At 26.5% G+C, this 18,199-nt stretch overlaps 2 pseudogenes; both read left to right on the top strand.

Moving 5' to 3' along the window:
- Positions 1–4,600: 4,600 nt before the first annotated feature.
- On the top strand, positions 4,601–5,516 carry LOC149510991 (wall-associated receptor kinase-like 1 pseudogene; annotated as a pseudogene).
- Positions 5,517–12,991: 7,475 nt separating this feature from the next.
- On the top strand, positions 12,992–17,427 carry LOC149510990 (wall-associated receptor kinase-like 1; annotated as a pseudogene).
- Positions 17,428–18,199: the final 772 nt, after the last annotated feature.

The raw sequence follows: 18,199 nt of genomic DNA, 5'->3' as shown, positions 1-18,199 counted from the left end.
GTAAAGATCTATCCGATTTTGATTTGTGCATGTAAGACAAATGACCCAGTACCTCGTTTTTTTGCTATGATTTCATTTCATTTCCTTTTTTATTTTAATTTAATTCGTTTTTCTTTCATTCTTTTGCCAAATATTCAACGTATTTATCATATTATTAAATTGATTAACAGTTTGAAATTGCTATTATTTATATTTATAATTAAAAAAGTTTATGATTATGATATCAGTGATAATCATAAATATATTATTGGCTCAAAATTATTTAGATAACATTTGGTATCATTTTCAAGATCATCATGTCAATTTAATCATTGCGTTGATCTTATTAGCAAGATATTATCACTCTTGAATTGAAATCACTTTATTTTATTTTAAGAATTAAAAATCACTATATTTGGTATTACTAAAAATCAAATATTATTTTGTTTAAAAATAAAAAAATAACTTACATATGGTAATATTTATACAAGTTAATGATTTTAAAATTATTTAAAGATAATAATGTGTAAAATATTAATAATATTTTATCTATTTCATGATAAAAATAATTAAGTTCTTAAATTAATAAATATATTTATTGATAGGTTTTATAATATAAATTATGTTAAAAGCATTTAAATTAAAAAATAAAATTAATCTATTAAAATCATAAAAAATATATATTATATATAAAATATTAAAAAAGTAGAAAAAGGCATAAAAATTATTTTTGAACTTGTTATAATGAATGTTAGTTTGAAAATATAAGAATTTATAACATAAAATAATTACACTTTTAAAAGAAAAAAATTTTTGAATCCACATATTAAATAGATAATATCAATTATTATTAATTTTATATATTACTTTATTCCAATGATAAAAATTTCTTATTCTTTTAAAGTTCACTCTTCAAGACAGTGATTTAATTACTTTTAATAATCCAAAATCACTGCCACATAGAATTATCAGTGTTTATTAAACATAATGATCTAATTATTATGTGTAAATCATCATAATTTTTAGTGTAATAACCTCATACCAAACACCACCTTAAAGCATCTTCTCACTTATCTCTTTATTTCTTATATATCTGCTACTTAATTTCAGAGAATTCTTACTCATATAGGAAGGGTTTGTTTTGTAGCAATTAGTTATAGCCCTTGGTTGCCGAAGTAGTCGAGGATTTCAGGGCTTTACCCAGTACATCTTTTCTCTCAACCAGTCCAAACAAGATTTTTTATGTCGACTCAGACGAATTTATGGGATATTACTTTCCCATGATCTCTCAATGGATTTGAACTTAAGCAACAAGAAAAAAAGTACATTTTTTTATCATTTAAGCCAACCTTCCGTTGATTTTTCATATATAGTTATTAGTAACAAACAAGTGTGTGTTTTTTGTTGAAGTTGGAGGTAATATAGTGGTAAGGTACATGAACCTTATAAGTTATATTAAAAAAAGTAAAATATATGTTAGCCTCTTAATATGTTTGTAGAATTAAAAATAGTATATCAAATACGAATTCTAAAACTAATTACTTGTCGAAAAATATTAAATTTGGATAATTTTTCCAACTTCATTCTTTGGTGTATATAAGATGAAGGGTACAGACTTAATCAGAAAGGCATACATGAAGAACAATGGCACATATATAGTAAGCCTTTTGTAACCATTAATTATGGCCGTGTCTCGGTTGCCCAACAATCAGTTGTCTTGTCACTATCATCTATACGATGAGGACAGAGGAAACCACTTGCTGCATGTTGAAATCTGGGTGGTGGTTTTGCTTCTATTAGATTTCTCTGAATCTCTTCATTTACCTTCTTTCCTACAATAAATCCAATAAAAAATAAAAAATAAAAAAATTTTAAACTAAAATTCAATAATCATTCAAAATTTTATTATTTTTTTAATTAATTAACTCCTCAAATATGTAATTTCATCAATTGAGTCCTTATTAGAGGAAAATTTATTAACTAACTTCATCCAATCGATGGGTTAATTTGATGAAAAAAATGTTTAAAGATTTATTTAGATAAAAATAGATATTTAAAAATTTAATTGATGTAAAGTAAAAAATTCAAAATCTAATTGATTGTAATAAAATAAATGACTATTGAATTTTTATTTAAAGATTTTTTTAATAATTTTAGCAAAAAAAACCTGACAAACTCAGAATAGAGAAAGGGAATTAATTAAGAAGAATGTTTCATATATGTAGTTATAACTTACCCAAGCGTGTGTTTCCGGTTGAAGTTGGAGGAAAGAGTAGTGAAAGTGAAAATAGTAGGACAAGTATAGAAAGGATAAGGGACATCTTACAGGGCATGTTTGCTGAGAAACTGAGTTTTGGATGAAGCCAATGGCAGCTTGATTCGATTGGGATTCTAATTATCTTGAAGTAGAAAGAGGATTTGGTACTCAATTTAGGCTCATGCTCCATTATATAAAGCTGCCCACTCGTTCATTCCAAGTCTTTTTTTTGAACAATTAATCGTTGTAAGTTTCGTAGAATTGCTCTTTCTTCTTCTCCTTTTTGAATTTCCAAATGATGATGTCGGCATGATATTAACGTTTAACAGTAATGAATCTTAATGTTTAACTTTGAGGAATTGAAATAATATTTTACGATAATAATTTTTTATTTTTTAAAAAATTAAATTTGTTAATAATAAAAATTTTTTTAATGTAAATATAAAAACAAAATTTATAATTATAAATATGTTAATATATAAAATATGTCTTCCACTTCTTAATCAAGTAATTAAAAAGACTTTAAAAAAATGTAAAGTGAGAATTTGAATCTCATCATTGTATCAAAAAGATATATAAATATATATATAAATTACTAGCAACATTTTTTATTAAAAAAAATTATATCTTTTACATTATTAATATATTATCTTATCATATTTAATATTTTAAATATTAAAATAAAAAATCATAAAAAATTATATTTTTTGAATAAAAGATAGATTTTAAAACAATAGAGTAAAGATTTTAATATAATAAATTGAAACCTTATAATTTTTTAAATGGTACCTTTAAATTATGAAAAGGTACTTAAGTTATAGTCATATTAATTATTTTGGTACGTAGCAATTTTCAAAGGAAATAAGCATGCTTAAGTATTAAAGTAAAAAAGGTTAGAAAAATATTTTTAAATAAAAATAGATTTTAGAACAATAGAGTAGAGACTTTGATACGAGTGAATAAAATCATCTAATTTTTTACATGATAATTTTAAAATTAATAAAAATGAAAAGATACTTAAACTAACAATTTTAATTATTTTAGCTCATATTCACAAAAAAATGACCATGCAATGTATAGTAAAAAGAAGTTTGATTTAAAAAAAGAGAAAAGGATGTCAATTGAATATTTTTTAATTGGTTTAATAATTATAAGACTCATATATATATATATATATATATATATGTTAAACTTACATCTACATCTTTCTGAAAATATAATAATAATTAACTTATTTATTTTAAATTAAAAATTATTTATAATAAGTAAATCTAAATTAAAGAATAATATATTTGAACACAATAAATTTAAGTTTGAAAAAGCCTAATTAATTTATTTGTAAAGAAATCTCAAAATTATTGAAAAATAATATGTCAAAAAAGTTTTCAAAAGTTGGGAGAATGTATGGCCCTAGTAGACTCTAATGAAAAGACACCTAGATTTTTAATTTTATTGAACAACTTTAAATATCAAAAAATAATAAGCTTAAAGGTATGTTATTGGCTATTAACACATCAAATCTAATAATTTTATATTTGAAATGATATGATATGAAAAATAATGAAAAAATATAAAATAATATGGTTTAAAATTGAAAAAAAATAATATATGGATTTAAAAAAATAAAAAAATACATGTTTTATATTTTATGTATCAACACGAATTGTGATACTATAATTTTTATATTTTTATATAAATTTAACATAAAATAAATACAACATGAATACACAAATTCACTTCTCTTTATTTGTTTTAATTTGTTACTTCTTTTTGTCTTGTACATAATGTTTATATACTATCTTAGCTTGACATATTTTGATCTAATTTTTTAAATTTTGTTATAAATTATTTTAAATATTTTAGTAAATTAAATTTTAATAAATATTATTACCTCCACGAATATCAAATATCAAGATCCTATAACATTACTATAATTTGGCTTACGGAAACTTGGTTGTCATTTTTTTTTCTTTTTCAAATGCAATATCCTTGAGTAATTGATGCTCTAAAATTGGCCAATGCCTTTACACTTAATTTTTCTTACATTTTGGCTTCCCCCCAACTTAGACGTAACAAGGTCTTCGTTACTTTTTTTTTTTTTTTCACAGAGATAAACAAATTGTTGGAAGAGAAATGTGACAAGTTTTTATAATAAAGAAATGTGACTTTCGACGTCAATGTTTGCTCTTCTCTCAAAGTTGATGTGGAAACTCACTTTACATGATTATTCCTTATCTAAATAGAAGTATTCTTCAACGTGTTTTCATTGATTTTTCTAACTTTCTTTAATTAATTCAATACAATTTAATTGCAAAAACAACTTATAATATAATTATAATGATAAGAAAAAAGAAAAAAGATCAGATGAGTTTGCTGTTGTTTATATTTTATTCAAGCTTAAACATTTTATTTTCAAGTAACAGGAGAAACATGCATCATTAGTTTGTGGTCATTTCTGAAGTTACATTTTATTAGTATTTAATTTTTTTTTTAGTTTTTATTATTTTGAAATTATTTTAATGAATTTTCACTTATATTTTCCTAATCCTCAATTTATACACTTTTCTTTCATTCTCAAATAACATTACCAGATTACCATGAGTAAATAGCATATTAGCTTAGACCCCCAATTTTATATGGGACGATTCGATTTTGATCTATTTTTATATTTGATTTAAATATTTTGATTTGGGTCAGTTTAAGAGTTTTAATTAAATACAGAGCAAAAGTGTCAGATTTCGGAATTTCAAGATCAGGTGCACTTGAGCAAACTCATATAACCACTCAAGTACAAGGAACTTTCGGATACTTGGATCCGGAGTTTTTTCGGTCGAGTCAATTTACAGAGAAAAGTGATGTATATAGTTTTGGAGTTGTTCTTGTTGAACTGCTAACAGGACAAAAACCCATCTCTTCAACACAAGCAGAGGAAGTGAGAAGCTTGGTAGCCTTTTTTCTGCTTACAATGAAGGAGAATTCCCTATTTGACATTCTTGATCCAATGGTAAGGAATAATGGTCCAGATGAAGAGATTATAGCAGTTGCAAAGCTAGCGAAAAGAAGCTTGAATCTTAATGGAAAGAAAAGACCCACAATGAAACAAGTTGCAATGGAGCTGGAGAGGATTAGAGCATCAGAAGAAGCTAATGCTATTGAACAGAGTGTGGATGAAGATTCTGATATAGATGAGATGATCGAACCTTGGGCTATTACTTCTTGTTCAACGTCTAGATCAATTATAAACGATAGTGTAACTCTGCCATTGGATGCATACCCCTAATTAGTTTCCAACAGAACTTGTTAAACTTTCCGCCTTCGGAGTGTTTTTCTCTGTAAGTTATCTGCCTGTGTCATTCAGCTCATCCTTGTTTTAATTTCTAACTCTTTTTATTTCATTTTTCCTTCATCTCGTTACTTTCTGCTCACCCCTCATAGAAGGTCTCAAATGCACGTCTAAGACCATCTCCTTTTCAAATGTAATGATTGATTAGAATAATCTTTTGACGATGGTTGAACACACCAATTCTGAGATTAATAATTTTTGTTTTATTATTCCCTTTCATCTGAGATTAATGATTTCTTTTTTTTTTTTTAAAAGTAATCAAACGCTGGCTGTTTCGGTGTTCTTCTACAATTAATATCCGTCCAAGGATTCATTGGAGATGGCTAGAAATAATTTTTGAATGATTTGATAAGATTGTGGAATTTTTGGTTTTGATACAAAAGAGTAGACTTGATTGACTATTTAATTAGTTTAGCCATCGAAAATATATAATATATATTTTTTAATTTTGTTTATAAGGCAGCTAAGGGCACTCACCTTTGCCAGCCGCTTTTAGCACCCGTTCTCTCAAAAAGCCACGTTATGCTACTTTTTAAAGTTACAAACGGAAACTTTGTATAGCAAGTTGTTAACTTTGTAGCTTTGTACGATATACGATAGTATAAAGACAAAATTATGTAAAAAGGTAGCTTTGTAGGATAAATAAAGAGAAATTTATTCTTCTTGGATTTAGAGACAACATATATATATATATGTATATATATATAATTCTTTTCCTTTCATCGTATGTAATTTTTATTGGCATATTTCCTTTTCATTTTATACAAAATTCATTTTAAATTCATTTTTTATTTAATTGAATAAAGATAATATATAATATTTAAATAACCAAGAAAAATTGATTGCGTTATAAGGATTAAATACTTCGCTAGTAGTAATAGATTTAGGAATTTTTTTTAGAGATATCAACTTATAATATATAGAAATTATGAATAAAAAATTTAAATAATATATTGTTATATTATTATAAATATGAACGAAGGGATCTCATATCTTAAAAGAAATATAATTGCATCATTGTTAATATTATCAAAATTTTTTTTTTCATATATCTAACTACATAATCATTCAACCAAGAATAAAATTTTTAATTTGCAAATCACTCTGAATTTACAATGTTTACTAAAGAACTATTAACAAATTTATTAATTTTATTGATAAAAAAGTATACACGAGAAAATTTTCCTTCAAAATTTGTTACTTTCAAAATTTTGTAGGGTTTATGGAAACTCTACCTTAAGCCGTGGATCCACCTTGTTCACTTGTAAGATTGAGGTTTAATTTTCGATTAAAAATCTCTTGGTGAATGATTTATAAATTTAACGCAAGTCATTATTGAGACTTGAAGCATGTTCTAACACTAAAATGAGATAGCCTCCCATCACTAAATCTTTTTTGTAAAAAATATATTATTTAAACAATTCACTTTTATTTTTTCATATTTATATTTTATTTTGGTGTAAATTTTAAATAATAATTTATCTCTTTTTTTTTCATATTTATATATATGATTTCATATAAAACCTGATTAGAGTTTTTTTATATATTTTTTTAAAGAGATATCTGTTTATATATCAACTTCTTTATATAATGTATTATTTGTGTATAATTTACAATATTAACAAAAAATTTTAAGCTAAAAATATTTTTTCAAAATTATTCATGATATATTTTTTCTGTCTCATAAATATTATCCTAGTTTAATCTTATTTAATAAAAAAATTTTAGTTTTAGATATGTCATAAATATATATTTTAAAAATAAAAAATTTAAAATGTATAATATTTTAAAATTTTAATTAATACTACTTTATAAACAAAGGCCAAACTTAAAAAGTTTGATTAGAAAAAATTAAATTCAAACACTAATAACACTAATAATGAGATATAGCATAATATTTTATGAGTTATTATTCGATAAACTGTTAATAAAGTTTTTTTTAACTTTACAAACGGGATTAAAAAATAACACATATTTTTTTAATTAGTGCTTTTATTTTTTAATATATTTGAATGAATATGTATCACCCTTCTCATTTCACTTATGAAATCTAAAATACTCTATTATCAATGTATTAGCTAATTTTTCAATATTGATTAAGTTAAAAGGTAAACTAGCTTTGACAATGTCAAAATACTTTATAATTTTAATTATTATTTCAACTTTCTTATTTTATATTCATATTACTTTAGTTGATTTCTTATTCAAAAATATTTTATCTAGCTAAACAAAAAATAATCAGCAAAAAAAATATAAATGCACTAGATTTAGATTTCTAAAAATTTTAGATTGTAAACTAATTAAAAAAAATTAAAATGAAATAGACTAAGTTTAAAGTAATAGTGCAAAAAAATGGTAATGCTCCAGAAAATTAACCAGTTCACTACCTGTCTACCTTAGTGAACTGTATATATGACTAGGCCAAGAAAAAAGAAAAAAAGAACTAGTGTATATGAAGGGTAGTTTAGTCTTTATGATAAATTCTTAAGAGTATTGGTTGTTTTTGCCAAAAATTCTTAAAAATACGAAGTACTTTTACTTGCGGCAAATAAATTTACCGGAAGCTAGGGTGATAGGTTTGAGTTTTAGTTTGTAGGATGACGTGGACTTTTAAATTGCTCGAGTGTTGTAGCGGGTGTTAGAAATCAGTGTCCCTAGCATTCCTCTTGTTTATGTATTATTGTTATCATTATTATTATTAAAATTTTTAATATTTTTTATCATATCGTATTTTTTTTTAATTATGTTTAAATTATTAGATTTATCAAGATTTGTAAATTATAGAAAATGATTAATAAATACTGGTGATGAATAGTGAGATGATTAGTGACATTTTACAAGTTTTACTCTCACATATTTCTTCTAGTTCAATGGTCACCATTTTTTTGGGAATGTTTTCTAAATATTATTATTCAGTTTTCGGTAAATTATAATTTTTTTTATTCACCAATTATTTATTGTTATGTTATAAAGAAAATATTGATTTTCAAGAAAATAAAATTTATCTATCAAGGATCTATTTTTGAGAAAATTACAGAAAAATATAAATTTTGTCAGGATTAATATTTGTAAGGTATTAACAAAATATTTCCTTTGAAAAGTGAAGATCTATATTTTTTAGTATTATTGAATAATACCAAAGTTGTGAAATTTTGAGAACATGAGTTTTTAAATAATTTTGAAGGTTCCAAACACGCCTCCAAAAGTGTTTAGGTCTGGTTGAAGGGTAAAAGGATCATGCATTAATTATTTGAAATGTGGTTGGTTATTAATTCATAATGGTAATTCAAAAATTGTCAAATGTTGTATACGTCAAGAAAATCAGGTAAGTTGACAGACCTTGTGGTTATTTTAGAAGATTGGTGTTTTCTAAATGTTCTACCATTTACTAGTTGTCTTATTAAATGATATAATTGGATATCTATTTTTAAAAAAATAAAAAAATAATATTAGATATTGTGAAATTGATCGTTTTATGACTTGTGAAAATAGAATTGTTTTTTAAAATCGGGTCAAGCATGAAATAGTAAATGATTTGGGTTTTCAACTATTGTGAGTATTGTCAAAATAAAATTTGGTATATTGAAAATGTTTTATTGAATTGTGTATTGTAAACATTGGTGATAATTTATTATTATTATTGTGGATTGTGATACAAATGGAAGAGAACGTGGATTAGAATTGTGATTATATGGTAAAATATTGTGATTTGAAAGTATTGTTTTATAATACATGATCCAGCCAGAGAGATCTTGTTACTTACTAAACCGAAGAGCTCACTCTTTTTAGAATTTTTTTTTTAGATACTGAGGAATAAGCTTCCTAGATCCCAATATAGTTTAAGTCAAATAAATAGCCTAGAGTTCAGCGATGAGAATATCAGTCCGTCCAACACCATGCACAAAACCTTTTGAAAGTAAGGTTTTTCATTTTAATAAACAAAAGAAATATTACAAGTTTTTTTTTTTTTAAGAAAAACACAAGAATAATAAAAAAAATACTTCTTTTTGGTTTTTGAAAAGGTCTTTTGACAGGAAAATAATGTAATTTCTTGTTTTTTTAGTATTGTTAACAAATAGGATGTTGAGACAAAAATTGGATTTGCTCATGTACCCTAATTGCAGGTGTTATCTATAAAAAAAAAATTATTGGTATAGTTCTTCCTACAACTACAAGTTGGCTTTTTAGGGTTTTTAACATGTTGGATTTAAGTTTCACAAAAGGTTAAAAGGTTTTCAGATTGTTTCCTTTTGATGTTTTGCATTGGATTACTTCTGATCCTCATGCACTGCAAGCAGCAAGTCAAAATATTTCAATTTTAATAGAAGTATTTCATTAGCCGTTATTAAAGTTATCATATCACAAAAGTATAGATGTTTCACTCCTTTAAAATGGTCAAAGTTTGGATATACATAGCTCATGCATAAAAATGAATGTGTAATATGTGTAGAAGGGAACATATAAACTTCTATTAAAAATAAACAATATAAAACAATAAAAAGTGACATAATTAAAATATGAGTACAGGCAAAATTATTTGAAATTAAAGGAATTAAAGTTAAACAATTAAAACCACTAAATGAAGGCTTAGGATAAAATATAATTAATATCGTCAAGACATACGCTAGAATCTCTAAACTTTAAATTGAAGAGATCTAAAATTGAATATGAAATATTGTAAATTTAATAGTCATAAAGAAGCAAGTGTTAGTGTAGTTCTATCTACAAGTTAGCTTTTTAGGGTTTTTACACATTGGATTTGAGTTTCACAAGAGGCTAAAAGGTTCTTAGATTGTTTCTCTTTGATGTTTTGCATTGGAATACTTCTGATCCTCATGCACTCTAGGCGGCAAGCTGAAATATTTTAATCTTGTTAGTAATATGTCATTAACCATTACTAAGGTTAATACGTCGCAAGAGAATAAGTACTTCACCCTTTTTAAAATAGTTAAGAGTTTGGATATATAGCTTGTACATAAAAATGAATGTGCAATATGTGAACGGAAATATATCAACCTTTATTAAAAATAAACAATAAAAAATGGGCGCAAGCAAAATTATTTAAAATTAAAGGAATTAAAGTTAAACATTAAATTAAGACCACTAAATCAAAGTTTGGGACAAAATATAATTAATATCTTCAAGTTGATGCAGTGCTTGGCTTTGGAAAATCTGACAATCTTTAATTAAAACTTATTAAAAAGAACAAGTTGTGTCTAAGAAAATAAATTTAGGATTTGGGAATATAGTTATTTACAAGGAAAAAGTTAGCTCTTCCAATAACGTCTGTACAAAAATAGTATTAATTAATCATATATTATTTGTCGCAACCTTATTAAAATAATCCTAATTAATATTTTAAAATAATTTCTTTAATTCTTTTTATTATAAAAATTTTTTATTACAAATAATAGAATATTTTATTTAGAAATATATGAATTTCATTCGTGTTGAAAATTTTATCAAAATTTCCTAGCTAAATTTTAAAAAAAAGGTTCATTCATTTTAAGAATTTTCACATTAATCCTCTCTGTTACAAGTTTGACTATAAATTTGATGTGATAAAATATTATTTTAATATATTTTTTTATTAGTTTAAAATTCAAGTTAAAGGAATATAAATATATATAATTAATGAAAATATCCAAAATAAAAAAAAAAAGACTTGTCAAACTTAGATGAAATGCTTCATTTGTTGATTTTAATCTAAAACCAACGACGATGGAATGAAAATATCATTTATATATAAAAAAATAAAATATTAAATTAAATTAAATTTAAATATTTAATATAATAATAATCTAGACAATGTATTTATTCCATAAAAATCATTTTTACTATTACTTATTATGGAAATACCACTTTTTATTATTAAAAAATTAAAATTCTATGAACAAATTATTATATTAACATCTTAACTAAATTATCAATGCAGAAAAAAAATATATATATAAAATCTAAATTGGAGTATATAAAATTATACATATGTGAGACGTACATGTATATTTAATAAAAACTAAAGGTATTGAGGTTTGGTTGTTTAATTATTTTCAATGAACTTAAAATTAAATTATATTTTTATTTGAAAATTTTTTGATACAATTGACATTGTAGTCTGGAAATTAAAAAAAAAAAAATTTGTATATATTAAAGTTTAAATCTCAAATTTGTTAAATGATTTTATGAATCAATCGAATTAAATTTAAAATTTATTTTTTATTTAAAAATTTGGTGCTTATATAGCTTAACAGCTACGAGATTACTATAATTTGGCTTAGTGGGGGTTTGGTTGTCATTCTTTTCTTTTTCAAATGCAATATCCTCAAGCAATTGATGCTCTAAAATTCGCCCATGCATTTACACTTATTTTTTTCATATATTTCGGCTTCCCCCAACTTAAATATGACAAAGACATTTTCACTTTTTTCTATTTTGATTTTTACAGAGAAAAACAAATTCTTGGAGGAGAAATATGGCATTTTTTACTTCATTGTGGTCTTAAGAAGTCAATGTTTGCTTTTCTCTCAAAGTTCACTTTACACGAGTATTCCTTGTCTAGCGTCTTTACATTGATCGTTCTAACTTTCTTTAATTAATTGAATAAAATTTTAATTGCAAAAACAACTTATAATATAATTATAATGAAAAAACAGATCAAATGACTTTGTTGTTGTTTATATAAAAAGAATAAAAATGAAAGAATCAGAATTTTATACAATTTTAAACATTTTGTTTTGAAGTAATAAGAATAAATTGCATCATTAGTATTCGGTCATTTTATCAAGTTTCATTTTATTAATATTTAAAAATTTTTTAATTTATGATAATTTAAATTTATCCAAATATCTATTAATATATTATTAGAATATATAGATGGAATCTTTTATGTTTATTTTTATGGAAGTACAGCATGAGAAATTTCGTTCATATTATAGTAATTTGAAAAATTGACAGATTGGAAATAAATTGAAAAGATCACCTAAATGAAAGATGGGAAATAATTGAGAAATTCTATACGTTTCTCTTAATGTGAACAATGTTAGTACCTTTAGTGGTGTGAAATTGCAAAATGGGGACGCAACACTTATGAAATTTCTTTGTAAGGCACCGAATTGGCAATTGAAAAAAAAAAACTTATAAGTGTTGAGATTTAAATTTTTACAGATTTAAATTTTTACTTATTAAATATTATGTTTTATGAATGATTTTATGAATCAATCTAATTAAATTTCAAATTCTCTCTATATATTTTTGATAATTGAATTTGTCAAAATTAAATGATAATTATTGAAATTATAAGAGTTTAACTGTTTATCAATTTACTTTCTGTTTATTCATCCAGAAGCTAAATCTTCATTTTCCGCAGCGGGAAAGAAATTGACAATCGAAGGTGTTAAAAATCAAGACGGATCATGGGTGTTCACTTGGTGTTTCACTTCATGCTGTTGCTATGGCTAATACAAACAGCAGAATCCCAAGAGAGAGACAAGTCCGCTTGTACAGAAGTATGTGGGAATGTTACAATTCCATCCCCATTCGGAATCGAAGAAGGCTGCTATACAAATTCGTAGTTTAGACAAACTTGCAACGAAACAGCTGATGGACCAAATCCTTTCATCAGTCGGATCAATCTGGAGCTGCTCGATTTGTTGGCAGCAGCGCGGTCCTCGTCAATAATCCAGTAACTTACGTCAATTGTGGCAATAAAGATGGTAATGGCGCTGCTCGTGCTAGTACTCTCAACCTGACCGGTACTCCAGTTTTCTTCTCAAGTAAATACAACATATTCAGGTCAGTAGGTTGCGGCAATTTGGCTACTATTTCTCGTAACGAAACTGATCATCCTGTCGGTGGCTGCATACAACCAAGATGTGGCAAGCTGAGTTCTGAAGGCGATTGCTTTGACCCGCTGTTTCTTCAAAATCTCACTTCCTATACTGTAAATGTGACAGAGATTAATCCTGGTAAGGGGGACGACAGGAGATGCTCGTCTGCTTTCGTGACAGATATTGTGGAGTTGAATTTAACATTTCCCATTCACATCAACAATGAAACAACGCATGTTCCAACAACGCTGGAGTGGAATCCTGTCGATTGCGATTTGGAAGGTCACCACTCACTATCACTTTAATTACTTTATGATTTTCAATTTTTTTATTAAATTATTAGACATTCCCATATATTCCGTTCTATTTTTTCCTTTATTATTTTCAGAATAAATTTCGATATGCATCAAAAGAATCAAGTCAATTAAATCAAGTTAAAAACATAAACTGTACAATACTATTAAACATATTGTTGAAGAATATATAGCAAATAGTAATAAATAAATAAATAAATTTACGGTTTAATTCAATTAATTCATATAATCACATAAAATTTAAATCTGTAATTCAAATTTCAATATTTACAATCCTTTTTATTATTCTTATATTACAACCTCCTTCATATAAAAAAAATACTAAATACGGTCTCAAATACTATTAAATTGAAAATAGAATTTGATTATACAGTAATTAGAAATTCAATAGTCAAGCAAATGTGATCTTACCTTAATAGTAACAAAGAGACCTTTAAAATTTTACGATCTCAAGCTCAAATCCATATGTTTAGTTTAACTTTATATTAAATATGTAATTTTTATGAAAAAAATTAATAGTTAAAAATTTTAATTGGTGTTAACTTGGGGCTATTTACTTCTTCTTGCTAAGCAGCATGCTATGACACAAACACAGTAAGACAGAAGTCCTGTACAGAAAAATGTGGGAATGTTGATATTCCATACCCATGTGGAATAGAAGCAGGCGGCTGCTACATGAACGATTGGTTTGGAGTAACTTGCAATGAAACCGACGATGGGCCTTAGCCTTTCATAAGTAGCATCAATCTGCAACTAGTCTCTGTTTCATTTTCCAAAGGCAATGTTCTCGTCAAACATCCTTTAACTTATTTCAACTGCCGCAATAGAGATGATGATGGGATTAGTGTCAACCTCACAGGCAGCCCATTTTTCTACTCAAATATCAGCAGCGCATTCTGGTCTTCAGGTTACGGTAATTTGGCCACTGTTTTTCGAAATCAAGCTGATGTTTATCCTATTGGTGGCTGCCTTACGATGATTCCTCCGGGCCTCAATTCTTTTGCTGCAAACATGACAGAGATTGGTTCTAATAATGGCCGCAACAGATCAAGTGAATCTGTTTTCGTGACTGATTCAGTTACTTCGATGAAATTAATTTCACAATAAAACATGACAGCCATGAGATAAGCGGTTGGACACATGTTAATACAACACTGCACTGGGGCATACCAAATCGTGGGCTGTGCGAGTTGGAAGAAGGTTCAAACACCTTTTGTAGCTCCGATCGTCTATATTGTTGGTCCAACATGAGTTCTACCCATCTATGTGTTTTCAACGTCGACTCCAACTTTGACGAGGATTATTCTATTGATGTCTGCCAAGGTAACATGTTAATTCATGTCTTCTGATATACTATATGTGTTTCTAACTTTAATTATTTTATTCATTTCATAAATGACAGAAACAGGCAAATGTGGGAATCGTATATATAAGAATTGTGATATGCTTTGTCTGAATACTCCTGGCAACTATGGTTCGTCGCCATGCCCTAATAAATATAAATACGCAAGGGACAAAGATATGTGCAAGCCCATAGCGATTGATTCACCAACGTTGCCAGCCAAAAAGGGAAGGAGACTCGGCAATCATTATTGGTGCATGTCAAGTTCCCTTCTTTTTTTTTTTTTTTAATACTTGAGAACCAAACTGACAGTCTATTGGACAGTTCCATTGAAGATTCTCACTACATCAAAAGATTCTTTTTATGATTGAGTTCAATTATAAAATGTACCCTCAGTGCGGTGGGAGCCCTCCAATTAGACTCCAAAATTAATGAACGCTTATTATCTATATTCAAATTTCACCCCTCTCTTATCACTTGTATTCAAATTTATATTTTAATTACATTAATAAATTTTGTGCCCTATGTCGGCTGCAGCACAAGTATTGGAACAATATTTGTACTACTTGGTACATGGGGTATGTACAAAGTCCTAAAAAGAAGAACTGACATCAAACTTAAGCAAAGATACTTTAAAAGGAATGGAGGTTTGCTACTGCAACAACAATTGTCCAGCAATGAAGGTAATGTTGAAAAAATAAGGTTGTTTACTTCAAAGGAGTTGGAAAGGGCAACAGATTACTCTAACGATAATCGAATCCTCAGTCAAGGACGGCAAGGAACTGTTTATAAAGGAATGTTAACTGATGGAAGCATTGTGGCAATCAAGATTACCGTAACGATAACCGAATCTCAGACAAGGACGGCAAGGAACTGTTTATAAAGGAATGTTTACTGATGGAAGCATTGTGGCAATCAAGAAGTCTAAAATGGTGGAAGAGAAGAAAGTTGATGAAAAGAAGCTTGAACAGTTCATCAATGAGGTAATAATTGTTGGTAGTTTAGAATATAGTGCATCTCACATTGAGTGGAAAGATTATTTATATGTGATTTAAAAGAGATTATTTATATTAATTAAGTAATTAAACTAAGCGTTGAAGTGGGCCAAGTCATTTGGATTTGTTAAGAGTTTTTTTAATGGGTCAAACAATTTTAAAAGTAAAAAGATAGGTACTTGAGCACTTGGGCTTGTTTGACAAATAAATTTAATTTTTAAATCTTTTAAATTTTTTTGTTTATTTATTTATTTTGAAATATTATCAATTCTGAATAAACATATTTTGAACAGAGAAAATATAATTGTTTAAATAAAGTTTATTTAAACATGAAAACATGATTATACAAAATGTCATGATTTTTTAAATTGACTTAATTGATGACTGTTCATTTGTTATAAATAAATCTTTCTACCTGACTAATTTCACTACTTTTAATTTAGAGAGTTTTTAAGATTTTGTTGTATCTTATAAGGATAATTACCTTTAAGATAGTGTTCTTCATGCCTTAAAAGACATATTTTCTTCTTTCATATTATTTCTGTTTTTCTTAAATTTTCTAACAATAATTTTATCACTGATCAACCACAGAAATTGGGTTAAGCTTTTAGGATGTTGCCTTGAAACAAAAGTCCCTTTGCTAGTGTATGAGTTCATCCCCAATGGAACATTGTCTCAACTCATACATGATCAAAATGAAGAATTCCCAATGACATGGGAAATGCGTTTACGAATTGCTATAGAAATTGCCAATGCATTATCCTATTTGCATTCGGCTGCTTCTGTCCCCATTTATCATCGAGACATCAAATCCAGCAACATACTTTTGGATGATAAATACAGAGCGAAGGCGTCGGATTTCGGAAGATCAAGATCAATTGCACTTGAACAAACTATCTAACCACTAAAGTACAAGGAATTTTCGGATACTTGGATCCTGAGCATTTTCGATCAAGTCAATTCACAGAGAAGACTGATGTTTAAAGTTTTGGGGTTGTTCTTGTTGAACTTTTGACAGGACAAAATCCTATCTCCTCTAGACAATCAGAGGAAGTGAGAAATTCGGTACTGTTTTTTCTGCTTTCAATGAAGGAGAATTCATTATTTGACATTTGTGATCCAATGGTAATGAATGATGGTCCAGAAGAAGAGATTCTAGCAATCGCAAAGCAAGGAAAAAGATGCTTGAATCTTAATGGAAAGAAAAGACCTACATTGAAACAAGTTGCAATGGAGTTGGAGTTGATTAAATCGTCAGAAGAAGCTAATACGATTAATCCAAGTGGCGATGAAGAATCTGATACAGATGACATAATTGATCCTTGGACTATTGCTTCTTGTTCAACTGTGTCAATTACAAACAATTTTTAGTTGCCATTTTAAATTACAACCATGGTTCTCCTAGTTTTCAACTAGTTTTTAAATGTTTTTCCTTTGGTGTGTACTCGACGTGATATATCTTCATGTTTAGATTATATTATTATCCATCTTTTAAATTCAGCTATTTTTGTCTTATTTCCTCATCATGTTTTTTTTTTTTTTTTTCATTCGAGACCATTGGGGTTTGATTCCAAATCACTATAGTTAAAAGTACAACACAATAAACAAATCAACCTGTGATTCTTTGAACTTTTTGTCCATAGTTAGTACATGTTTTTTCCTGCTCAAAACAAATTTGTCTATCTCCCAATATTCATATCCCCAAATGAAAAAGCTCATATCAACTTAAAATCTTATTCTTGTGTATTATATTAAATAAATCTATCTTTTATCTTTTAAATTAGTTTGCAATTTTTGACTTGTGCGCGAGCTATATTATCATTAACATAAGGATGATATTATTATTTTATTTATAAAAAAGAATAATATTATATATTTTATCCGATAATATGAAATTTTACTCTTTTCAAAGGATGTAAAGATAATAAATAAAAAATTTAACTAATAAAATATTCATAAGTAATGTCATTATTATTTAGGTACTCCGAACAATTGAATTATATCGAACATCATATTTTACTTATGAATTTTTTATTTTTTTTCACTCATCATAAAGGCCCTAATTAATTTTAATGATTTAATTATTTCTAGTTAATCTATTTTTTCTTGTATCTTGCTCTTGGATTTTCGTGCTTGTGAGTTT

The sequence above is a fragment of the Durio zibethinus genome, chromosome 27, assembly GCF_047325235.1.
Source record: "Durio zibethinus cultivar Kanyao isolate XHJ-2024 chromosome 27, ASM4732523v1, whole genome shotgun sequence".
Taxonomy (NCBI): domain Eukaryota; kingdom Viridiplantae; phylum Streptophyta; class Magnoliopsida; order Malvales; family Malvaceae; genus Durio; species Durio zibethinus.
Note: the sequence above shows the minus strand (reverse complement) of the source record. Positions and strands in the feature narration are given on the sequence as shown.